This window comes from Balaenoptera musculus, chromosome 14, assembly GCF_009873245.2.
Source record: "Balaenoptera musculus isolate JJ_BM4_2016_0621 chromosome 14, mBalMus1.pri.v3, whole genome shotgun sequence".
In the NCBI taxonomy this organism is placed as follows: Eukaryota; Metazoa; Chordata; class Mammalia; order Artiodactyla; family Balaenopteridae; genus Balaenoptera; species Balaenoptera musculus.
Genome location: NC_045798.1, coordinates 23905083 through 23931755, shown reverse-complemented (window position 1 = coordinate 23931755; position 26673 = coordinate 23905083). Strand labels below are relative to the sequence as shown.

The 26673-nt window shown below is 48.3% G+C and overlaps 1 non-coding gene across 1 annotated transcript; it reads right to left on the bottom strand.

Moving 5' to 3' along the window:
• Window positions 1–23595: 23595 nt before the first annotated feature.
• TRNAG-UCC lies at window positions 23596–23667 on the bottom strand. Its single transcript has one exon. It is a non-coding gene; the product is annotated as a tRNA-Gly (tRNA).
• Window positions 23668–26673: the final 3006 nt, after the last annotated feature.

Sequence of the window (26673 nt, the reverse complement as noted above, 5' to 3'; positions counted from 1 at the left end):
AGCCCAGGCGCCACAACTACTGAGCCTGCACTCTAGAGCCCATGATCCACAGCTACTGAAGCCCGTGTGCCTAGAGCCCGTGCTCTGCAACAAGAGAAGCCACTGCAATGAGAAGCCCACGCACCGCAATGAAGAGTAGCCCCTGCTCGCTGCAGCTAGAGAAAGCCCGTGCGCAGCAACGAAGACCAAATGCAGCCAAAAATAAATAAAATAAAAAATAAATTTATATTAAAAAAAAGCAAATAGAAATTCAATTCCTTGTCTTCTGCTTTATAAAAAATATTTGTACCCCATTACTTGGGGAAAAATGATTTCAGAAACTTCTTTAGAAAAATGAAAAGAATCATACCTAAGGACTAATAACTATGGGAATCCAAAAGGAAAACAAAATTTTTTAAAACCCCAATAATAAATTTCTGGCATGGGAAGTAAAATCTTGCTTGGAACATTCTAGAAGCCTGGGAAAAAATAAAATGAATTCATTTAAAAAGAAGACGAAAAAACTTTGTAAGAAAATTTTCTTAATGTTGACCAAACATATCCTTACTCTGAAAGAAATCTATCATATGGGACTTTATTTACAAACCAAAAGAATGATTCACGAGCAGTGCCCTCAAAGGAGCAAAATCCATGGTGATATCACCCCAAGAAAGATAATTCTACAAAAAACTATACTAGTGTGGTCTAATTCTATTTCTTATTACTCCTTGCTAATTTGCTTTTCCTGGCTGCTTTGTTCTTAGCTGCTAAAGAGCCCTAGTCCTTTTTTTTTTTTCTTAAAGTAGACTCTTGCTGCTTTGTTATAAATATATTTTGTACATTCAATACATGACATTCGCGGGGACCCTGAAGCTAAACCATTTAACTAAGAGCAGTGAGAAAGATACCCATTTGTACCAAAATCTTACTTAAAGATTTAAAGTATATTTTATCACATATATGTAATAAAATAGATGTGTACATGTATGTGGATACGTATGAGCGCACCTATATATGTACACAAGTGTTCGTATGTGTGCATTGCAGACATACATACGTGCACATGACTGTGTATGCACATGTGAGTTTGTTCTTTAAGGTTGCAACTTCATTCATCACAAAGATCTCAATTGTGAAAAAGAAGAAAAATGCAATGAGAAAACATGAATCCTTCAATGACCTCTGCACAGCGATGAAGGTCTTCGGCCGGGCGGACCACACCCGAGGCCGCCTCTCCCGGTGCCGGCCATGCGTGAACCAACCCGGACACCCAGAGACGTGTGAGGAGAAGCTGCCGGGTGTCTTATTGCAGGTGTTCTACCTTTAATGACTCCAAGGTGCCATTATGCAGGAACGTGGCCAAGCTCTTTTTCCCCAACTATTTATACGTTCAACGTGGACCCAACTGGGGGAGGGAGGGGGTGGGTAAGAAAGAGATTTTAATCTCATGAGATTTATTTTTTGTCGTAAAATGACTTAAAGGGAAATGAGGTGGATGGGTGGCAAATTGTCCTGTATTGAGAGCGTGCTGCGTGCCAGGCGCCACCCTGGGGGCTTTATAAACAGCCCCTCATTTAATCCTCATAACACCCCTACGTGTGGGGATCGCCATCACATTTCCTGGATGAGGAAGCGGGCTCAGAGAGGTCCTGGCGGTTGCCAGAGGTCCCTCAGCCTGCGTAGATAGGTCTGGGAGCCTGGTCTGTATGCTCACAAAGCCTGTGCCTTTTCGCCTGACACCAAGTTTTCTCTGGATGCCAAGGGCGACTGCACCAACTCCTTCTAACAGCCTCCCGGGAGCTGAGTGATATGCGCGGCGTGTTTTCAATTCTCTTCTCCAAAAGTGTCTCCCTCTTATTCCTACCACTTGCCCTGCTCAATCCCCAGATCCCAACCCGGTGTTTCTGGACCTTCCCAAGGCAGGGAGGTTTGGGGACATGAGGCTAGATGTTTAAGGGGTCCCCCTGGCCCTGGGAGTCTGTGAAATACTCACGAAAGCAAAAGGACTTTCATAAAAAGGCAATTTCTTCAGCACGCAGGGGGGGATAAAAGCCACAATATTTTCCCATTCTTTTTCTTCAGAACTTGATGAAAACACGAGACCATGCACAGGCAGGAAGCAGAAAATGATCATTTCACAGCAGGCGGCTGCTGCGCCTATACACAGGGCACGTCGAATGGGAGGGGGGATCGGGCCGGTGCCTCTGAGGGATGGTCTTCTCTCTGCCCAGTGGGGGCCCTTCACCTCTTGGGGTCCCCATTGCTGCTCCAAGACCCTCCTGCTCTGATGGTCTCCCACGGTCCGGATTCCCTGGTAAGGTCAAGGGCTGCCTGAGCCTGGCACTCTGCCGTAGCCCACCACCCCCAAAAAGGGTGGCATTAGATGTTAAAGAGGCCCAGCAAACACTTTCTGACTTCTGGGAGGAGAAGATGTTCAGGGGAGCTGGCAGATCCAAGTTCATGCACCTCTTACTAACTGTTTGCCCTTGTCAAAGGACACCCCTCTGGGAAAGGGCTTTCCTCCTAATCCTGATGCTGCTGGGGGTGAAGGGGAAGGCTCAGACACTCGTCCTCACTTCCGACAAATTACTCGGGCTTCTACTTTGTTGGAGTAGTAGGCTTCTGCAAAAGATTATTTTTAAAAAGAAGCAAGTCCAACAGACACTGGTGACACAGAGAGCAGGATTGAAATCTACTGGCTGTGTGACCTTGAACAAGTCACCCACCCTCTCTGTTTCCTGCCCTACAAAATGGGAATAGGGGCATCTACTTCATTTGGCTGTTGGAGAAAGGCAAGACCTAAGAGCACAGACTGTTGACCACAAGGGTCGATCCTCTCCCGTTTACGAGCGTTACACAAGCTCCGATGGGTTATTTCAACCGTAAATAGGATGAAGACGCAGGAAAGGCAGGAAGGCAGGGGCGTCAGGGAGGTGGGGCGTGGGCAGCCTAGAAGCTCGGTTGCCTGGGATCGTCCTGCTTTTGTGTATGTGGTGGAAAGAACTGGGAAAGTTAGCTGGGGGTCTCAGCAGGACCAGCTTCCTGGGCGTGCCACCTCTGCGGTCACTCAGGGTCCTGTGGACCCCTGCACTTGGCTTCATGCTCTGTTTTCTTGCTCCTGAAATTCATATAAATTTTGAAGAAAGGGCCCCATTTGTCAGTTTGCACTGCGCCCTGCAAATTATGTGGCCGGTCCTAAGACTCAGACCATGTAGGTGTCCTATGGCTGGCTGCATGTCGGCTTCGATGTCTACAACACAGGCACACTGGATGGTGACAACATGATGCTACAAGTGACAGAACGATGTCTATGCTCTTCTGAGGGCCCCCTGGGCTGTGCTGAGCCCTTCCTATGCCTCACACGGTATGCTTGACCCCAAATAAATATGTGTTAAAACACTCTGGTGAGTTTGGGACTCAACGCCCAGAGCCCATCCATAGAACAGTGAGGAGTTAAATCACAGGGATTTGGAACCAGTGGGACCTGGGTTCAAATCCTAACCCCTCCATCTGGCGGTCACGACCTTGGGTACCACCCTGCCCTTCTCTGCAACTTGGTGACTTCATGGTTACAATGGGTGTGATAACACTACCTCTTTTCTAAGTTGCTGGAGGTGGGGGGGAACGTTTAATGAGATTGTGTGTGTTGGGCACCATGCCGGGTGTTTTAATAGTAACCCTTAAAATGCATTTATTTATTAACGGAGTACCTACTCTGTGCCAGGCACTGGGCTGGGCTCTGAGCACACAGCGGTGAGCAGATGCAGCCCCGACCCTTATGGGGTTGACAGCCCAGACGGAAGGCGGAAAATAAAGAAGCAGAGGCTGCGGGATAATTTCAGATGGCGACCGGGGTAGAGAGGCGGGCTCTGCTATGGGAAGGAGGTTATTAATCACGTGACAGTTCATTCTGATTCAGAAATTAAACTCTTTATGAGCTAGAGCCATGGGTTTCAACCCCACCCACTCTGCAGCACTACTGGGGGAGGGAAATGTTTTACAGGAATTTCCAGACCATCCTCCCCAACTCCACATCTGGAGAAGATGCTACGTCTCCCCACCTCCGGGAGAGCCAACCACCCCCAGAGGACCCCAAGCAGAGCCCCTCGCCCTGCGGCCCTGGGACCCCAGCCCGAGACTGCTGAGCGCTAGGAACAAATAGAAAGGGAAATGAACAAATTATCCTGATAATTTGTTTAAGAAGAGGGGGGAAAAGGCACCCAAGAAAAATGATATCCAATAAGACGGTGAGTTTCTAATGAATGTGCGGATAATGAAATAAACCCGTTTAGGCCACGCTTGGCCCTGATCTTCCCAGGCCTAGATTAAAAAATGGAACATCTGTGATGATTTAATTTACATCTTAATAACAAACAGGCCTCGAGAAACCCGCGGATAAATGCCTTTTATTGCCGGCGTATCTTTTTCGCTGCAGCTTGAATGAAAACTCTGGTAATTAATTGTTTTAAGCGATTCTATTAAAAAGTGTCTGCAAGTGCTGTGTGCCGAATGTTTATGTGGACCGGGCTGCCACAGGAATACAGACAAGCCCAGGAGCGGACACAGAATGAGGTGCCTTATTATTATTTTTTCCACATTCATTGCCTTAAAGACACGCAGTCTTTTTATTTATTCTTTCAAAAGAGATAGACGCAAAGCCCGCTCACTTCCCTTCCGTGTTTTTCAAATCTTAATTGTCAGCCTTCTAAGTGACACAGGGCCGGTCCCCCTCCCCACCCCAACGTTGCTTTCAGACTCTCCTCCAATCCACGCGGGGAACAGTGGCCGCATTGCTTCCTCTTTCCAAACTTCAGATTCCTAATCTGGAAAATGGGGACATTACTATGTGGTGTCTGACTTGTAATATGTTGGGGCCTCTTTTGAATAATCATTTCTTCAAAACAAACTAAGCAGGGCAGAAGTGCCAGGCAAGGTGCTGGGTAGAGCCCAGGGCATGATTCACAGTTTCCGCCATTTGTGAAGCTCTCATTGCAGAGCTGGGTGGGTGGGGGGAGCAGACAATAAATGTGCGATAAACAAGCGACCTCTTACTGCCTGCTTCCAGCCCTGGCTGCACATTAGAACCCCCTGGGGAGATTTTAGGACAAACCCTGGCCCCCACCCACCCCTCGGAGGTCCTGATTTAATTAGTCTGGGGCTGAATCCAGGCATCACTATTTTTTGAAAGCTCCCCGGAGGATCCACAGATATTTCCAGCTCAGCTCAGAGCCATGAAGGGAAGAGAGGGTCTCAGAAGGCAGAGCCTGAAGAGCAGTCACCTCCTTGAGGTGAAGACGTCTGGGCCAAGACATCCATGCTGAGGACCCTCTGCGGATCTGAGGAAGAGTGTTCCAAGCACAGGGAACAGCATATGTGAAGGCTCTACAAGGGCCAGGTGTGTTGGAGGGGCAGAAAAGTGGGTGTTTGTGCTGGTGGTGAGTGTGGGGGGGGGGAAGGTGCTCCCCCAGCTGGCTGTCTCTCCCCATCTCCAGCTCCCTAGTCTGGATCAAGCTCTGCCCTGTACTGCCTCACCCCTGAGTGATCCCATCACAGCCCGGAGCACCGTGGAGCATAATTTCCTTTGTCTATACGCGGAGTGGGGAGGGGGCTGGATTCTGGACGGCAGGTGGGTCACAGACGACCCACCCATCTTCTCGGCTCCAACATAAGGGCCGTCTCCGTGTGGGACCTTGCCCATATTTTCGTCTTTCCAGCCCCTGTCCCATCCTAGACCCAGTGCCCACCGCAGTGAATCAGTACGGTTTGTATCCAAGGGGGGAAGTGAAATCAGCCTTCCGGGAACAATCTCCGGGTCTGCTACCTGCTTTCTAGTCCCCATCTTCATTTCTTGCATCTGAATATTTTTCACATTCCAACTTTAAGATTATTCCTCCCATAAACAGTCTTTACAAAAGTGGAAATGTACCTGGTTGACAAACATATGGGGAGAGCTCAGCTTCAATAGGAATCAGAGAAAAAGAAATGAAAGCAATTAACATTTAAAGCCTTTAATTTTTTAAAAATCTTGTTGTTGTTGTTAAGGTGACTTGTCCAAGAAAATCAAGATGTGGTGAAAAGGGCCGCCTCGTGCATTCCTGGTGGGGATGTAACACAAGGGCAGGATGTCTTTGGAGCGATGTGGTGCTACCAGCTAAGCTCTTCACAAGCAGACATGCCCTGGCGCTGGGCTCCAGCTCCTGAGGGAACACCTTCGATATTGAAAGAAAACAATGCACACAGAATGATGCTCCTTGTAGCATTATATATGAGCCCCCAAATGGGCAGTGACCTAAATGTCTACCCAAGGGAAAATGAAAAATGAATTATGACTTATCTGTAGGCAGAATATTATGCAGCCATTGAAATGTTTACAAAAATGAGTAACAACATGGAAACATAATTGTCACATAATAGTAATTGAAAAGGAAAAAAGACACAAGATTACATAGCAAATATGATGTCAAGTATAAAAAAAAAAAGAAAAGAAAAAGGCACAGGGCAAAGACTCTAAGTAAAACAATAAAATACCCTCTCGTTACATTGATGGAAATGGAAATTAAGGCATCTCATCTGTTTTGTTTTGGTGAGAAGGGGAGAGGGTCTACCATAGTCTATTCTTCTCTTCTAAGAATTATGAGGTTTTTTTCCCCATCATTTATCTCCCTTCCCACACAGAGGTAAAAATCTCAGTCTTCAGAATAAGGCAGGCTAGGCTGAATCCCATTCAGCTGCTCTTCCATTCACCAGCGCTGTGACTTTAGGTAAATCACCTCCTCTGTGTTTCAGTCTCCTCATCTGTAAAATGGGCCCATTCATGCCTTGTGAGACCACCAAGGGGAACTTATAATGAAATCAAGGTGTAAAGTCCACAGTGCCAACCTGAGTATTGGTCATCACATAACAGTGTCATGATCATTTTCAATAAAATTAGAGATTTAAAAAAATCAAAGCCCATTCAGTTTTGCATATTAAAAAAAATAACATATCTTTTAAAATTAAATGGCCCTCCAAATCTGGGCCACAAACTAATAAAGGAAGGCAAACCCGAATCGAAGTTTCTCGGAACCATATTTGTCAGAGCTTCCTCACATGCTCTGGGAGGGTCCCCCCCATTTCCTACAGACTTTGGCCACCCACATGAGATCTTTAAGAACCCCCTTACTAATGGGGTAGATGGGAGCAGGGATACAGGGTGGGTATGGAGAACCAGGCAGAGCTGTTAGAAAGTCAGAGATCTGGGTCAAGACTCAGAGACCAAGACCCTCAGTTTCCTGACATATGAAGTGGGTGGGTGGGTCTAGATTGGCTTTTCCCAGCAAGGATGTGAGTCTGATGCATCCTGTCCAATATAAGGCCCTCCTCTAAGACATCAGTTTATTACAAAATGCATTTGGCCATGGACATTCCCCCAACAACTGTTATTGTTGCTTTTGTTGCATAATAACATTTACCAACGTGCAAACACCACTTGGGAAGCTGAGAGTAAAGACGATGCATTCATTTCACCCACATCTATTGAGAACCTGGTGTGTGTCAAGCAGCATCATGGGTGCTGAAGATACAGCAGGGAACAAGACAAAGAAAAATCCCTGCCCCTGAGGAGGTGGACAAAATGAAACTCATAAGTAGGGAAGTTATAGAGTTTGATAGAAGGTGATAAATGCTATATAAGAAAAACACAGGACAGAGCAGGGGAAATGCAGGGACCAGAGGGAGGGGTTGTGATTTTCAATAGAGTGGTCCACGGGTGCTTCACTGAGAAGGTGACATTTGAAGAACGACTAAAAGGATCAGAGGGAGGTGTTTAGGCAGTTATTGCAAGGAAGAGAGTTTCAGGCAGGGGGAACAGCCTATGCAAAGGCCCTGGGGCAGGAGTATGCCTGGCTTGGAAGAGCTGAGTGGGGCTGGAGCAGAGTGACCAAGGGAGAGTGGAGAGGACAAGGACAGAGAGGTATCAGGGCCACTATGAGGACTCTGGCCGGCATTCTAAGCGTTTCACAACTCACAGACTAGAAGTAGGGTTCCCCATCCACACTTTTCTCACTCTACCTGTATGCAAGAAATACTGCCTCACCAAAGGTGGGCAGAGAGGCTTCCTTTCCCTGTACACGTCACACAACCCCATCAGTGGCACCCACAGTCTGCAGGATCAGTTTCTTCGTTCCCCAGGTATAGAGGATCAAAGCAAGCTCGGCAAGGTGAAGTCTCTTGCCCACCGCCTCACACACAGGACTGGGGGTGGGGGGGGGAGGTGCAGATGCAGGTCTAAAGGGCACCATTGCAGGGCCAGCCCTAGAGAGACTGAGGTCCATGGTGGAGGAGAAGCCACATAAATATCTCCCCTCCCCTCCCCTACAACTCCCCTCCCCTCACTTACAACTACAGGGACACTCAAAGGCATTTTAGGAAAAAATTAAAGTGCTGTAGTGCTTTACTCAGTGGGAAGTAAACATGTGAGACTCATTATCCCAAGAGGTGGTGCAGGCTAAAAATACATGTTGGTTCATGGAGGGTTTCGATTAAAAGCGGGGATGATGGATTTGGAGAGTGTTATGAAGGAAAGCTAAGCAGCTAGGCGAGGAGGCAGTCCTGGAAGGAGGCGAGGTCACAGAAGGCAGAGGACGCCCCTAATCCCGACCCCTCTGGGAGCACTGGGGAGGCAACTCAGAGGAGGGGTTTACAGGACTCTGGAGCCACAGAAGCCAGGCTTGCAGCCCCAGCTCCAATGTGCGTACACCCTGAGCAAGGCTTCCACCTCTCTGACCGCAGGCTCTTCTTCTGTGAAATGGGGAGAGCAGTAAGCCTCACCTTATGGTAGTGGTGTGATGATCAGATGAGCTAATGCATGTAACCAAGCATGCTTAGCAGTGCAGGTGTTTGTTCAATGTCTGTCTCCCCACCGACACTGGGAAGTGTCATAGCCCCCTCTCTGCCCGGTTGGTGCCTGACACACAGGAAACACTCAAAGAATATTTGTTGAGCTACATGTCAGCTTCCTGCATGACCATGTGTATCTATCTGGGTGCCAGATCAGCCCCTTCTGCTTCCTCAGGGTGCTACAGCCATCCTAGCAAAGTCATACCAGCCCGGGGAACCACCCAACCAGTTTAAAGGATGAGCCTCTAGCCAGCAGTCAGAGGAAGAGACTCAAGACCTCAAAGTCTAGACATATTCACACTGCTGTATTTAAAATAGATAACCAACAAGGACCTACTGTATAGCACAGGGAACTCTGCTCACTCTTCTGTAATATCCTAAATGGGAAAAGAACTTGAAAAAGAATAAGTACATGTATACGTATAACTGAATCACTTTGCTGTACACCTGAAACTAACACAACAGTGTTAATCAACTATACTCCAATATAAAATAAAAATTTCAAAAATAAAATAGAAATTTTACAAACAAAAAAAATTAAAAATAAAAATAAAAATGGCTTCCAATCCAGGCAGACATCACCCTCAGCTGCCTGATCCCCAAGGAGTGGCAGGAATGGAGTGGGGTATGAATGGACAGGGGAGCCTTGAAACTGACATTTCCAGTCTGAGGTTTCATTCATCCTTCCATTCTAAAAATTGTGAATTTCAGTTGGATGGAACATTTTCTTTTCTCTACAATAAGAGAACAGTCCAGAGGCTAAAAGCAACCGCAAAGAAAGCGGTCTCACGTCTCAGTGCAGTGAGGCCTGTGGAATACCTCCTTGGTGACAGGGACAGACCTCAAGTCCTAGAGCAGCCCGGTCCCAGAGGAACATAATGCAAGCCACATATGTCATTTTAAACTTTCTAGAAGCCACCTTTGAAAAAGCAAAAAAAAAAAACCCCAAAAACCCTGAGATATTAATTTTAATATCTTTTCTTCAACCCAATGTATCAGAAGTACTATTGTTCCAACTTGCAACCAAAGTTAAAAATGTTTAATCAGGAGGTTTACACTCATTCTTGGGACCCAGTCTTTGAAATCCAGTGTATATTTTACCCTCATGGCCCGTCTCAATTCATTTGAAAATGTAGATTCACGTGGCCACGTTGTTCCAAATACACTTAAACATTTTCCAATAACTGAATAGAGTATCTGTTTTTAGATTTAACTAATTAAAATCTAGTTTAACTTAAAATTCAGTCCCTGGGTCCCACTAGCCATGTGTAGAACCCTGAGCGGCCACATAGGGCAAGCGGTTACCCCTGAGAATTCTCAGGGGTCAGCGGCGTTCCCGCTCTCTCCACCCTGAAACCTGCTTTTCTTACACCCTCGTGTCTCCCGCTGCAGGTCCCCCAAAAGCCTGGAGAGATTCACAGAACTGGCAGAAGGGGGTCAGGCTCCCTGTCCCCAGACCCCCAGCCCGGGAAAGGCCTCTCCAGTGGCCCTGGCACAACATGGAAACAGCCTCATGTGCAGAACCGGGAGCATTTAGAAAGTCTGTCTGCGGGGCTGGAGGATGCGGGCCCTTCCCCTCCACCTGCCAGCCCCCTCCCTCCTCCCAGACAGAGGCTCCTCCCCTGCCCTCCCCTCATCCCTCCTGGACGTTTGTCTCTAGACTTGGCTGCCCGGCCCTCTCTGGAGACGCAGATGCAGTGCTTTTCTTGCCAAAGAGTAGGAGGTGGAGAGTCTGGAGGAAAGGAAGGAGGGACGCCAGGGGAGCAGGGGCGGATAAGAGAAAGGGGAGATGGTAGGAGACAGACAGACAGAATGATGGAGCCAGACAGAGAGACAGGAACAGAAAAAGGACCAGAGAATCCTTGAGAGAAAAGGGCTCAAGATATAGGATGACCGACTGTCCCAGTTTGCCTGGGACCAAAAAGGCACATGGGATGTGGGACTTTCGCGGCTAAGACTGGATAAGTTCGGGGCGGGGAAGGGGTCACCTCACCAAGAACCACAGACACCAAGAGGTAAAGCCTGAGAGATGCAGGGGGTGGTAGGGAGAGAGTAGGAGATGGTCAGAAAGGGGCTGGCAGGTGCCCCAAGCCCAGGCCAGGCTGGGGTCCATTGCTGGGCGGCCCTGGGGGGTTGCTTGGGGTAACGGGGCCCCAATCCCACAGGCAAAACTCAAAGAATCTTCCCCCAAATGCTCATGAACCTGACCTTCCTCTCTTTGAAGAGAGGCAGGAAGGGGATACCTGTTGTTATGGACTGAATGCTTGGATCCCCCCCAGCTTCATATGTTGGGACACTATCCGTCCTGTGGGGTGGTATATTAGGAGGTGGGACCTTCAGGAGGTGATTAGGATTAGATGAGGTCACGAGGGTGGAGTGCTCACGGATGGGATTAGTGTCCCTATAAGAGTCATGAGAGCGCGTGCTTCCTCTCTCTACCATGGGAGAACACAAGAAGTCAGTGGAACTCCGCCATGCCGGCACTTTGACCTGGGACTGCCAGCCTCTAGAACTGACAGAAATAAATTTCTCCTGTAGATAAGCCACGTAGTCTATGACATTTTTGTTATAGCAGCCTGAGCTAAGAGACCTGTCCCTCCCTAATGCCACCTCCCCTTTGAACAAAGGAAACCACAGACATTTCTCCCCACCCCTCCAGCGGAGCTCCCCACTCCCACCCCTGCCCTCCCCCATCTGGGTGTCTGTCTCACACCCCTTCCCAGGTGGTCCTGAAGCTTCCCAGCCTGAGTTTGCAGAACCCTAGCCCCCAGGTAGAATCAGAAGAGGCAATAGAATGATGTAATCATCTCCCTGTGTGAAACTGTGTGACCCTAGGCAGGTGAGCTTTAGTTTCCCATCGCACTGATGGGGCAGCAGAACTCATGCCATTGTACACACGCCACTCTTTTAGTCAGTCCTCACCACAATCCCAAGAAGAGAGTATTATTAACATCCACACTGTGTAGATGAGGAAGCTGAGGCCCACACAGGCTTGGGGGTGTGCCCGAGTCACACAACTCAAACTTGGCAGGCACAGGATTCAAAGCCAAGTCCACCTGGATCTCAAGCTGTAGCTCTGAGTCACAACTCTACAGAGAGATCTCCCCAGAGAGCTACTCCTTTCAAAGCCCCGACAATAATTCTAAACTCCAGGACACATCTGGACCCAAGGCTCTGGCTTTGGATTGTGGCCTCTGAGCCATCTCTTCCAAAACTGAGTCTTAATGAAGTCACTTACTGAGCATCTGACCTCTGACACCACCACTGCTGCCCCAACTCAGGCTTCGGCGCGTCCATCTTCAGCTGGTTGAGCTGTCGCAGAATCCCCGAGCCTGAAATATCCTCGGGTCTAGCTGCCTGGTGATTTTCTCCCCCACTTTCTTCCCCTTTGCTTTAAAATGTTAACCGTGAATGGATTTATTTCAAACCAAATCTCCTTTCCCCGTTTCCCCGGGGAAGTATGACAGTTTGCGAGGCCTGTAATTCTTTTCTCCCAAGTTAAGGTTTGCTGGAGAGAAATGGATTTCCCCACATCGCACAAAGAATGCAGGGGAGAGAGGAGGAGACATAAAAAAAGAAAAGGGAAGCATTTGTCAGATTTGGAGAGTGTGCGCGCGCGCGCACGTGTGTGTTTCCTGCCATCGGCCGATATTTCACAGAACTTTGTTCTCACCAGTTCGTACAATTAACATCACAAGGAGAAGTCAGGTATAAATCAAAGTTCCTTTACATTTTTCCAGAAAGATGTGCATCTGACTCTTTACTCAGCGTGCACTAATAAAAGATATGTGGTCGCCTTTGGCGGGAGAGGCAAAAATAAGCAATTTAGGATCTTAAAATATAAAAGTTAATAAAAGTAATTAAGATAATTAACCACCCTGAAGAGAGAAGAACTTACTGCTGTAAATTTTGTATTTTGTTTCGCTTGGCAATATCACAGCTGCCACTCTGCTTAATATACAGCACGTCAAGCATCTGAGGGTCTTTGGCCGTCAAAAATCATATACAATAAAAATTTTTAAGAGAGGAGGAAGAAGGGGAGAAAGATGAGGGCTGCAATTACAATTTTTAAAAAATCTGGTTAATTGAGTTTGGAGCCAGGTACTCAGGATTTCTTTGCGTTTTGCCGGTTTGGGGAGGATGGAATTTTAGTCTCTCCACGTACTATCTCTGCAGCCATGTAGGGATTCCATCTGTACCACCCTGCCCCACCTCGGCAGTGGGGGCAGGTCTATTCCCTTCCTTGGCTCCAGTGTCACCAACTCAGATCAGCCCTTATTCTCTCTTTCCTGGGCTGTCTTGTTCCTACCATGCTATCTCCATAAGCATCAAAGAGGTTGCTCTGGCATCCCAAAATGGGGTCTCCCCGGGGCCCTCAAGTCCTAATTCCTAGCCTGACATTCAAGCCTCTCCAAGACTGGGTCCCTGTCTCAGCCCTGGGTCCATCCTTCCTTCTTGCAAACGTTGACACTAGGCTCTGTCAGGTCTCCCTAAGTGATGTGATGTTTCCTTCTCCTGGACCCTTCAGCCACACGAGGCACATGGCAAACCCCTGCTCACTCTTCATCTGTCAGCTTGAGTGTCATTAGCTTTTGGAAAATGACCCCAACAGATCCCCCACCTCCTAAGACCCCCATGACACTCCCACTCTCCTGTGACTCTTTGATCACCCATGCATAATGTTACTGATCTCCTTTTAGCTTATTTTCTACTTACTGGTCCCCACATTTAGTTGAACAACCATTTAGCCCCTATTGAACGCCAGCTACTGCACTGGATGTTGTAGATGCAAAGGTACCTTCGTTCATTCAAAGAATCATCAGTGGAGCACCAGTCATGTTCCAGCCGCTGTCCGTGTACTGAAAACGTAGCGGCGACATAAAGAGCCAGAACGTCTGCCTTCGTAATGCTGAAATTCTAGGGGGAGGGGGGAGGGGACAGATGATAATCAAGGAACAAATAAATATGTAGCACGAGAGGTAGTGATAAAGGCTGAACATTATAGAGCAGAGGAGGGCAGAGAGATTAGAGTCCAGCAGAGACACGAAAGAGAGGAGGGAAGGAGGCTGGCATTTAACTGGGGGACCAGCGCTCCTGGCAGAGGACTTCGTGCATGCAAAGGCCCAGAGGTGAGACTGAGTCTGGAGTGTGGGAGGAGGCCCTCCTGTGTGGCTGGGGAAGGCCAGTGAGGGTGGGTCACAGGGGCTCAAATCACTCAGCACCCCGTAGACCATTCTAGGACTCTGGCTTCTCCTTCGGGAGGGGCCAGGACTGGAGGACGAGGTCAGGAGGGTGACCAGATCTGCTTTACTGTCAGCAGCTCATCCTGGGCTGCGTGCGTGGAGGGAGGGGGCGGATTCAGGTTCGAGTGGGGAGGAGAGAAGAGGAGGGAGCTGGGAGGTGGCTGTCAGAGCCTTCCAGGCCAAAGGCGAGAGTGACCAGTAATGGGCCCTGAATGCCCGGAGCATCCAGCAGCCACGCGGTGCATGGGAGCCTTTCAGTTTTGGTGTGTGCGCACACACACATGCACACACAATCCACACCGTACAGCCTGGAATGTAAGTGCTGAGCAAAACAAGGTCACACTGAGTGAGCACACTTGCCTTCTTGCAAAAAATATACATTATGCACTGACTGTTTCTCCGGCCCCTGGTTTAATAAGAGATTCTCTCTCACCTCTTGAACCTTTGTATCTACATCTGATGCATGATGGGTTCTCCTGATCTCTTTATTGAATGAATGAATGAAGGAGAGGAGGAAGAGAGAGAGACCTGTGAACAAGTAGATATCATGAGATAACTCTAAACCAGAGGCACGAAATGGAATCATAGGTGTGAACATGCGGCAGGAACCCGCTGGAAGAATCCAGAGGGCTCCCCATGGAGGCTCTGCTGCCCTGGCTCAGACACACCCCATTCTAGGTGTCCCTCTGATCCTCCAAGATTCTCTCTCAGATTGTCTCTGAGACCCGCCAGCTGCCCTTCCCCACGGACATGCCTACCCGTGGAGCCCGCCCAGCGCCATGTAAATCTGGACCCAAAAGGTGGGCACCTCAGATCTCTCAATAATTAGACTTCAAGTGGCCCCCGTAACTCAGTAGCTCGGCTCCGTCGGCTCAGCCCTCCGAGGCAACCAGCCTATTTCTCTGGCAGGCTGACCCATAAAAATCCCCGAAACACATGGATTTACTGTATTTTTTTATTGGGATTTGGAGAAATATACCTGCTACCCAGGGGCCTTGGGATGTGGGGACGTAATTTTGAAATGCACGTCGGTAAAATAAGGGGGAATTATAAGAAAGAGTCAACAGGCTCCCGCTCTCCCAGGGAGCAGAAGAGATGGCGCTGGTGGTCAGTTACTGCTCTGAATGTAATGGAAGCCACGTGAAGGTGCCCCAGCTGGAGGTTCTACAAGGCCCCTGATTTCCCCAGAAGGTTAATCCTACCATGGGGCCTTTGCACTTGCTGTTCCCTCTGCCTGCAACTCTGTTCCTTACACACCTTGGCGAGGCCGTTCTTCTTATTGCTTACTTAGTTCTCAGCTCAAACGGCACCTCCTCGTGGAGGCCTTCCCTGATCACCGTTCCACGCTGCGCCCACCCAAGCAGGCTATTCTCTTACCTGCTTTAAATTCTTCTCCAATTTTATCCCATGATCACCGTTCCAATGCTGTGCCCACCCAGGCAGGCTATTCTCTTACCTGCTTTAAACTCTTCTCCAATTTTTTCCACTTCTGAAAGTAATCTGTACATCCTCTTGTGGCCATGGCTATTTTGCTTCCTCTCGGGAGAAAGCGAGTTCCTTGTGCGTCTCAGTCACCTCTGCATTCCCAGTGCTGAGCTCAGGGCCAGGCCCACAGTAGGTGCTCAGTACATATTTGTTGAGCGATGTAATGATCTGACCTTGCAGGTGGGTGGGGGACGGGGGCTCCCGGCTTTTGCTTGCTCCCCTCCTTCTGCCCTCAGCGCCCTTCCCAATCAGTTTACAAGCACGATCTCATTTGAGTTCACGGCAACCCAGTAAAGTGAGGGTCCTCCTTAGCCTCACTTCACAGGTTGGGAAACTGAGGTTCCAGAAGTTAAGCCGTTTCCCTGTGGTGGCTCAGGAAGGGAGGGACAGTGATGGGAACTGAACCATCCCCTCTCCTGTCAGCTTCAGAGTGTGGGGCGGGTGTGGAGCTGAGGCTCAGATGGCCACAGTCTGCCGTGCTGTGGGGCCAGAGCCCTCTGAGGCTCCATCAACGTGTGCTGACTGGATGCCATTCTCACGCCAAGCGGAGTGAGGCCCTGGAAATCATTTATTCCATCCCTTCATATTCATAAGTCCACATGGGGAAACTGAGGTTCAGGGACTTTCCTGAGGCCAAACCTCGTACTTGGGGCAGAGTGAGGGCCAGCGTCCTAGTGGTGGAGACTTGAATTTGAAGAAAGGTGGAATTTGGAGACCTATCACCCTGGTTTGGTGCTAAGCTCTGCTTTTCTGCTTAGGCTCTGAGAGACTCAATCTTCTCACCTGTAGAGTGGGATGAAGGAGTTCCCTGGTGGCCTAGTGGTTAGAACTCTGGGCTTTCACTGCTGCTGCCCGGGTTCAGTGTCTGGTCAGGGAACTGAATCCCACAAGCTGTGTGGCGAAATCAAAAAAAAAAAAAAAAAAGAGTGGGGAGAGTAATACCATCCCCAATGTAATAGTGATGAGAGAGCACACGTATGGCATCCCCGGCACACAATAGGTGCTCAACAAATAATAAGAGAAGGTATATATTGAGCTCATTGCCCATGCCCAGCCCCATGCATGGCACTTTTCAGGTGGCTTCTCAGTTCTTCCTATACCAGCTGTGAGATAGGTGCCATCACCAGTTCAAATTCACAGAGAGAGAAGCAAGCTCCGAAGCATTAGCCACTTGCTTGAGTCATCCAGCCAGCCAACGGCAGAGGCAGAATTTGAGCGCAGCTCCATCTGACCTCAGAACCTGAGTCCCTTGTCATTCTACCTGGTTTCCTCATCTATGAAATGGGAAGAACCATGCCAGCAGTCACCTTGCAAACCATTGGTGTGTGCTGGCCAGAGAGTTGGGGTAGGGGGATGGATGGGTGGATGGATGGATGGATGAATGGATGGATGGGTGGGTGGATGGATGGATGAATGGATGGATGGGTGGATGGATGGATGGATGAATGGATGGGTGTGTGGATGGATGGGTGGATGGATGGATGGATGAATGGATGGATGGGTGGGTGGATGGATGGATGAATGGATGGATGGGTGGGTGGATGGATGGATGAATGGATGGATGGGTGGGTGGATGGATGGGATGGGTGGAAGTGTAGGTGCATGGATGAGTAGGTGGATGTATTAGTAGACAGATGGAGGGGTGGGTGGTTGGACAGTTGAGTGGGTAGGAGGGTAGATAGGTCAGTGAGTAAATGGGTGGGTGGGTAGAAGGAAGGAAGGAAGGGTAGGTGAACACTGAAATACTCCCTGCACGCCACAAGTGATATTTCTCCCTCTGAAAGGCCATTCCTCTCTGAATGGCACCTGTTTCTCTCCCATCCCTTGATCCCCATCACGCACATATATAGTCAGGTTCTCATCACTCCTGCAGGGGCCCCCACCTATGCCTCTCTCTCTCTCTCACACACACACACACACACACACCCCTAAACAGCACAAAGGCGCCTCCACAAATGCTCTGGGAGCAAAGAGACCCAGGAGGTGGTCTTTTGGGCTTCTCGTATTAGCATATCAATGCAAAACCCAGAGCAGAGGGGCTTGGAGACTTGGATTTGGCAAAGCAAATTATTCATTCCGTAGTGAGACCTCCCCCAAACCAACCTAAAAAGAGGGAAATTATATTCTATTTCCCGTGTTTTGCTTCCCAAAAGGGTCTGCCCTGAGCTCCTCTCCCTGCCTGTTACTGTTCTTCCCCAGTGGGAGGAGAGCTCCAGTGGCCGCCCAGGTGTCTGGATGTCCCCCACCTGGGAGGGCTCTCTGGAATTTTCCCTGGAGTCACAGACTTGAAACCAGCTGTGAGGCTCTGGACTCCACATTCACATCCCCGGGCCTCAGTTTCTGTCCTGGACTCTGGGGCTAAGGAGGTCTTCTTAGTGGGGGTTGTTCAGTCAGCGGATATTTGCCCAGCACCTACCGTGTGCCCAGCTTAATGTTCCCAGAGGGCATGGAGCAGGAATCCAGCAGAGGCTGCCGTGAGGGTTACAGGAGACGGCGTGGGCAAAGGCCTCTGCAGGGGGCCTGATGTGCCCGTACCCAATGAGCAAGTCTTTACAGTCAGGATGTAGATAACATATACCTTACCCCAGCCTGAATCAGGACCTTCCTGGACCTACCTTGTTCCTGTGAATGCTTCTTGAAAACTCTGAGATCTGGTAGAAGAGGCTCCAGGGCTGTCCTGGGTCTTAGTTCCCACCTTCCCCCTCACTTGTTGTGTGACCTTGGGTGAATCACTCACCCTCTCTGAGCCACAAGTACCGGACCTATAAATGCCTAGATTGGTTTAATCCAGTAGTTCTCCACATTTACAAATAGATTCTATTCTTTCTTTATTTTTTTTAATGGAGGAACTAAATATTTATATACTTTATCATGTATAAGCACTGCCAACCCTGAAAGACAACACTCTCAATATCCCCATTTTACAGGTCACAAAACTGAGAAGGCTAAGGAGGTGAAGGTCAATGGCTCATAGGCAGAGTCTACATTCACACCCTGTCTGTCTGACACCAGGACCCATACCTCTCATGGATTCCCTTTGCTATATGTATGCTTGGAAATAGAAGTTTGCTGCATTCTCTGTCTCCGCACATCAATCTCAATGTGCGGGGTGTGGGGAGGGGGAAGGCCAAGTCCCTCCACATGGGCAGCTAGGACTACCCCAGATGAAAAGCATTTTAAGGTCAAAATATAGTGTGATTCCTCCCAGGAGGGTTGTCTTTTTAGAGCCTGTGTTTGGAGAATGTGACTTATGACACAAGGGATTAGCTATTTACCAAGTGGTGACAAGAACGCGTGTTCTATGCATCCCGGTTATACCTGCTCCCCTTGCTGGAACAATGGGCAGAGATATGGCAGGTCCAAGGAGGAAACTGCAAAGGAAACACGCGACTCCAGCTCTCCTCTCCCCGCTCGCCCTCCTGGAAGCCTGGCCCAGCACCACCACCCGCTCCCACTCCATCAGCAGCCCTGCTTCAGTTCCCAGCTTGCAGGGGCTTGTGTCCTCCCAGATGCAGGATCAGCCACCAGTGACAGCCCCTCCCAGGTACTCTGGGAGAGTCACCTTTAAGTCCCGTGGAAGAGAGGCAGGAGCAAAGAAAAATGGCCCCAGTCTTAAGAGCAAGATTCTGGTGCCAACACTGCCCTTATTTTACTCACTGTTAGCCTTGAGCAAGTTGCTCTATCTTCTGCAGGCCCCGGTCTCCTCATCTACAAAATGGGTATAACAATAATGTCACTCAATAACCACTTTTCCCACAACCCTGGCACCAAATCACTTACCTTCTCAAAGCCTCAATTTATTCACCCATAAAATGGGTCAATAATAACGAGCCTCGCAGAGTTACCTTGAGCCCTCAGTGCCGTGATATATACCAGAGGTCAGCAAACGTTTTCCGTAAAGGGCCAGATATTAAATATTTTCGGCTTTGCAGGCCAGATGGTCTCTGTTGCAACTACTCAGTGCCGCCGTTGTGGCATCAAACCAGCCTGAGACAAAATGTGAGCGAATGGGTGTGGCTGTGTGCCAATAAAACTTTATTTCTGGACACTGAAATTTGAATTTCAGATAATTTTCATGTGTCACAGAATAGTATTCTTCTTTTGATTTTTTTTCAATGATTTAGAAATGTAAAAAATTATTTTTAGCCCACAGATCCTACCAAAACAGATGGGTGGTTTGCAGCCCCTGATACACACGCCAGTTGCACTGTACCTGGCACATGGACCCTCGGTAAATGTTCATTTTCTCTATTTCCACTTAAATGTAAGTTTTAGAAAGAACTTTTGAGGTCATTCACCCAGTATTACTTCCACTTTCGGAAGCTCATCCATCAGACTTGGGAGAGAGAGAGAGAGCTGGCTGTTGGCTTTCTGAATATAAATCTTCTAAGATGGGGTACTTGATTTCATCCGCAAAATCACTCTTCCATCTCTAGCCAGTCTATCCCAAAGTCATTTTACAATGAAATAAAAGTATGCCTTGAAATAAGCACACTTCAACACTTATTTTACAATCCCTATGTCCTTAAATGCTCACAACACCCTATGAGGGAGCTGCTATTATTCACGCCCATTTTTCAGATGAGCAAAGTGAGGCCAGAGCAGTGGAGTCATTCTGCCAAGGCTTGCAACCACTGTGGATGGGCAGAGTCAGCATTAGAACCCAGACTGTCTGGACCCAATGACAAGGCTTCATGGTACGGAGCAAGGTCTTTCCACCTTTGAGAGGATGGAGGTCACGGCACCACTGGCCATCAGCTCCCATCTCCCAACATCCCCCCCAGAGAGACCCCCACCTCACTGCTCCCTGCAGTTAGTTACACTCATTCCCATGATTCAGTGAAGCTGAGCTGTTTCCCAGCAAGAACATTATTCTTGCAGGGAAGCGAGGTTCTGATGTTGGGGGGAAGGGGTGGGTGAGGGAAGGGGGTGGCAGGCAAGAAATCAGCCCATAAGCAATTAAAAGACATAAGATTTTTAAAAAATATATTGCTTCCTCCGCACTGCGGGCTGCAGATCCTGGTGGAGGGTCGCACAGATGCCCGGCGCTATTCGGTGGCGGGAATGTAGGAATGGATTCTGTAATTGAACCCTCATGTAGTGCGGGCTGCAGGGGGACCTCAGGAGCGATCCATCTCCCCTGGCAGGCTCATCCTGGGAGGCAGACGAGGGAGGCCTTGTTGAGTGCCTTCCAAGACGAATATCACCGCCGCATGAGGAACGGCTAGCAGGAACACCCTCGTTTGTTTTTTGGGGTTTTTTTTTTTATAGGACTGACATGGCAGTTTTTCCCCTGATTTTTCAAAAGCTACACTTATTTACTGCTCTTTGTGCATCTTTAGAGAAATGTGACCCCAAGTCTTTGTCTTCTTCATGGCAGCAGATGGGAGAGGAAGATCAGAAAATGGAATTAACCCATTTTCTTTTAAAAAAGAGAGAAAAAAATCACATTCTGTGTTTTATGTTCACATAAGATTAAAAAAAATTCTGACTGCTCAGAAGGACATAAAACTAAAAGGTCAAATTCCTTCTCCCTAGAAATATTAATTCATCCATCTGAGAAATATTTTTGAGCACCTACTATGTGCTGAGCTCTGGGGATATAGAATTGAACAGAGCAGCAGAGTCCCTGCCCCAGTCCCTATCCTCGGAGCTAATTAATGTTAATTATTTATTGCATTATCTTTCTGGAAATCATATATATACACACACACACACACACACACACACATACACACATATATATAAATATGTATTTTAATGAGTTGGATCATACCAGACATTATGTTCTACACCTTGGAGTGACTTCTTTAATTTAACAAAATATTTGTGGCATTGCTTTTCATTTTAGCAAATAAAAATCTGCCTAATTTTCTTTCTAAATGGCTGCGTGATACTACAAAGTGTACCTGTAGCAACATTTAATTAATGGCCCATTGATGGACATGTTGGTTGCTTCCAGCTTTAGGCTATTGCAACCAGTGCTGTGGTGAACATCCCTGAGCAAAATTTCTGTTTTCATAAATGAGGAAGGAACTCAGAGAGGACCTATGTGGTGGTCACTCACGTTGCCCACCTCATATGTCTTGTTCTCCTCCTCATGGTAGGGCTGTGCTTCCTTGCCCACTTAGAGATGGGTGTGGCATGGGACTGGCTTCAATGTCATATGTCATATATTTCCTGCATAGTAGCTTTGGGACTGAGATTCTCCCCTCTTTTTTCCTTCTGCCACTGCGGCCAGCCATGCTCCAGAAGGTGACTGCTCCATCCATCAAGGTTCTAAGCTACAGATAATGGAAATGTGTAGCAGATCCCCCAGCCAACCTGCAATGGACATATAGTGTGAGCCAGAGAAAAATATTGTTTCATACCATTGAGATTGGGGGGATATTTGTTACTGCAGCATAGCCCAGATTATCCTGACAGATGCAAGCTACTAAAATGTTTCCATTTTATAGACAGGGAAATGAAAGCTACATGTATTGCCCCTAATCACTCGGGTTTAAATCTTTTGATGACTCCCCACAACCTCCAGATTAAAACTCAAACTCCTTAGCATATTATTAATAAGCTTTGGTTATTTTATAAACACATACCAACCATTTCAGTATTATTTCCACTAGATTTACCTTGTGCCCCAGGCACACCTAAGACTCACCATAACTGCAAATTCCACAACTTGGTTCATGCTGTTCCCTAGGCCTGGAGTGTCCCTCCCTGCCTTGGCCTCAGGATGAACTCCTACTCATCTTTCAATCCCCAGCCTAAAGAGGTGCCCATCTGTCAAGCCTTTCCTGGTCCTCCCAGGCAGCTGCTTCTCCAATACCTTAAACAGCCTCCATGTGGGACTGTATTATACTCTTTCCTAACTGCTTATTTATGTGAATGTTTTGCCCACCCCCAGATTGTGATCCCCTTGCGAGCATGTAATCTATCTTATTCATCTCTCCCTAGTGCCCAGCACAGAGCCTGGCATATGGTGGGTGCTAGGTAAACGTTTTACCAATGAATTAGTAAATGAATGGATGGATGAATGAATGAATGAATCCACAATCTTGACCTTCCAGCCCTGTCCACTACCGCACTGGTTTCTCCTTCCATAGTCCTTCTAGTAGTATCTCATCACTAAAGAGCTAGCACCTGATTCGAGGTCTCCCTGCTAACTCTCAGATAGAAATGGATAGGACATTGATGGTAGACAGAAGGTTTCAGGACACCAATGCGATTCCTCTAAAGGCATCATTAAGCTCTGCACAGTAAGACAATAAGGCAGTTTGGCAGGTCCTCAAGAAGTTAAACGTGGAATCACCGTATGACCCAGCAATTCCACTCCTAGGTATATAACCGAAAGAATTGAAAACAGGTGTTCAAGCAATTCTTGTCCACACATGTTCATAGCAGCATTGTTCACAATCACCAAAACATGGAAATAACTCAAAGGTCCATCAACGGATAAATAGATAAACACAATGTGGTCTATCCATGCAATGGACTACTCTGCAGCCATAAAAAAAGAATGAAGGGCTTCCCTGGTGGCGCAGTGGTTGAGAATCTGCCTGCCGATGCAGGGGACGCGGGTTCGAGCCCTGGTCTGGGAAGATCCCACATGCCGCAGAGCAACTAGGCCCGTGAACCACAACTACTGAGCCTGCGCATCTGGAGCCTGTGCTCCGCAACAAGAGAGGCCGCGACAGTGAGAGGCCCGCGCACCGCGATGAGGAGTGGCCCCCGCTTGCCACAACTAGAGGGAGCCCTCGCACAGAAACGAAGACCCAACACAGCCAAAAATAAATAAATAAAATTAAAAAAAAAAAAAGAAAAGAATGAAGTACTGACACATGCAACAACGTGGATGAATCTTGAAAGCAGTATGCTAAGTGAAAGAAGCCAGACACTAAAGGACACCGATTGTACCGTTCCATTTATATGAAATGTGCTAAATAAGAAAATCCGAAGAAGCAGAATGTAGATTAGTGGATGCTGGGGCAGAGATGGGCTTGTGCGATCTTAGCTCCCCGACCAGGGATCGAACCCGGGCTACGGCAGTGGAAGTGCCGAGTCCTAACCACTGGACCACCAGGGAACTCCTGGAGAGTGAACTGTTGCTGGGTAATTTTGGAACGATGGGAATGATCTGGAACTAGATAGATGTGATGGTTGCACAACCTTGCGAATGTACTAAAAGCCACCGAAGTGTTCACTTTAAAAGTTAGTTCCGTGCCATGTGAATTTCACCTCAATTAAAAACATTTTTTAAGTAAAATAAGCTAGGAAGGCAGCTGGCACATTCCTTCCTGGCTTTCTTCTGGAAGCAGCACGGTGGGTTGAAAGCTGGGGCAGGGCAGGCGTCCTGAGCAAACTTGCCCAGGCACTGAGCAGCCTGTGTCCCTTGAGGGTAATCCCTGCAAGGGGGCAGAAATGAGACGCAGGGTGTCAGCGGGGTGCACATTCTGGAGGAGGCGGACACAGGGCCACAGAGACAGGGAAAGAGGGAGAGAGAAACAAAGCGGTAAGAGAGAAACTCAGGGAGGGACAAACAGGGGAGAGGGCAGAGGGGGGAGGAGGGAGGGGTCTTGGATGAATTAAGCAAGCCAGGAGGACCACAGAGTCCTGATTGCTCCCTGCCGGGCAACACGTGAATAAGGAGCTGAGAAAAAAGAAGCAGAAAATCAGGGTTTTTTTCCTCCCAGTGACAAATCCATCCCACAAGCCAGATGGAGGCTCTGCCACAGGCCTTTGTGTGGGCCTGGGGAAGGAAGGCCACCTCGCGGTCCCCACCGTGGGGGGTGGACACATTCCAAGGGGCTCTCAGGGGTGATGGGAGGGCGGGCATCCTATGTGGTGTGGGCCTGGGAAGTCTTTCCTCCTCTGAGCCTGCTTCATCTGTAATTAGAGCACATTGTGTTTTCCAAAAATGACTACAGCAACATTTTCAGAACTTGCCAAACGAGAAATACAGACTAATTCCCCTCGCTCTGAAAAGTAGGCAGGTCTTTGCAACTGCATGGACTTGAAAGAATGCAGCAGATGCTACATGACTTCTGAGATGAGGTCGTGAAAGGTAATGTGGACATTTGCCCTTGGAACCTGGCCGCCATGTTGTGAGGAAGCCCAGCCCACATAGGGAGAACATAGCCATGTGCGATGTTTCACACAAGAGCCCCAGCTAAAGTCTTAGCCTATAGCCCCGGATCCAACAGCAACCACAGGTATATGAGGGGACAAGCCTTCAGAAGTCCCCACTCTCAGACTTTGAGCCATCCCAACTGGCACCCCATGAAGCAGAGACCAGATATCCATGCTGAACCCTGCCCAACTCAAGATCCATGAACGAAATAAATATCATTGTTTTAAGCCACTAAGTTTAGGATGGTCTGTTATACAGCAGCAGACACCTAGAAGGAACAGCAGAGTGCCTGATGCTTTGCTATCACTCCCGAGATGTCTGCTGTGGACGGATGGGCAGTTCTCAAAGGGCCGCCACCTCCCCTACAAGGTAAAGGCTCCGTCATTCTTATGGGCTGAACTGTGTCCCCCAACAAATTCATAGTGCGTCCCCCCCAAAATTCATATTCATATCATGTTGAAATCCTAACCCCTGGTAGCTCAGAATATGACTGTGTTTGGAGATAGGGCCTTTAGAGAGACAATCAAGTTAGAATAAGGTCATGGGCGTGGGCCCTAATCCAATATTCTAGTGTCCTTACAAGAAGAGGAGATTAGGACACAGACATTCTCAGAGGAAAGACCCTGTGAATATAGTGGGAGAAGGTAACCATCTACAAGTCAAGCAGAGGGGCCTCAGAAGACACCAACCCTGCTGACACCAGGACTTCCAGCCTCCTAAACTGTTAAAAAATAAAGTTCTGTTGTTTAAGTCATCCAGTCTGTGGTGCTTTGTTATGGCAGCCCTAGAAAACTAATATAATCAGTGAACCCATTTTATAGATGGGAAAACAAAGCTCTAAGAGTTAGTGCCTCACCAGGCTGCCCAACTAGCAAGTGGTAGAGTGGGCTTGGATCCTTCCTGCCTCTTGGGGTTGGGGTGTGGGGGGTGATCCCATGTGCTAGGCCTGAATGTAGCTAGATAGAGTAAACCAGCACTGATTACTCAAAAACGCCAAGCTGCACCCAGGGCAGACGTTGCCAGTCCATTGCAGCACACTCTCCCCCAGCCCCAATGTGACCTGAATCTCTTTCTCCAGCCAGGCAGTCCCATGGGGGCCAGGAATGGCCAAGGGAAGACAGATGGTCCTGGGCACAGCTCAGAGGGGCCTGCCTAAGGCTGCCCTATTTGGATAGCCCTTTGGGGGAGTTGGTCTGGCTCTGTGTGGGTTATTATAGTGCAAGTATTAGCCCAGGAGGCCCTTATGGTTAACACATCAGCATTATGGTCACATGGCATCTGTGAGATAAGCCAGGATTCTACACAGAGTCTTATCCAGGGGGCAGAGCTGGGCCTACCAAGGGGAAAATTATTGATAAATATTTTCCTCAAGAGGAACCCTTCTCCCTGTGCATACCCCAGCCATTGGGTCAGGAAAGTTTAGCAAGACCCCAGCCTTGAAGTCTGAAGGACCCCCAGTCTGCCCCATTGAAATCACCCAGAGGATTAAAATAATTACCTGAGCCAGCCCCACCTTCAAAGAGTCTCATGGGATTGCCCTGGGGAGGGTCCAGGCATAGGTTTTTCTTTAAAGCTCCCTGGAGATTTTCTCAGACTCTGAGAACCCCGATATGAACCTCATTGGGAACCTGGAGGTGCAGAGGTGACCCTGGGTTCGAGGATTACCTTAGATCTCCTGTCAGTTTCTCGATGGGGCAAACTTGTCACTGCCGCAGGACCTTTGCACAGGCTGTTCCTGCAGCAGCCTCTGCACTCCACCCTTTGCAGGTTCCTAATCCTCCCTTGGACCTCAGCTTAAACACCACCTTCTCCAAGCTGTCTCTCCCTGATTCTCCTGCTTTTTTTCCTCTTCTCTCTCACCGTTCCCTGTTCTTTTCCTTTAGATCTCTTATATTTCCCAATGTTGTATTCTTTGCTGTTTTCTTTGCTTACTGTGTGTCTCCCCACTAAACTGTGAACCTA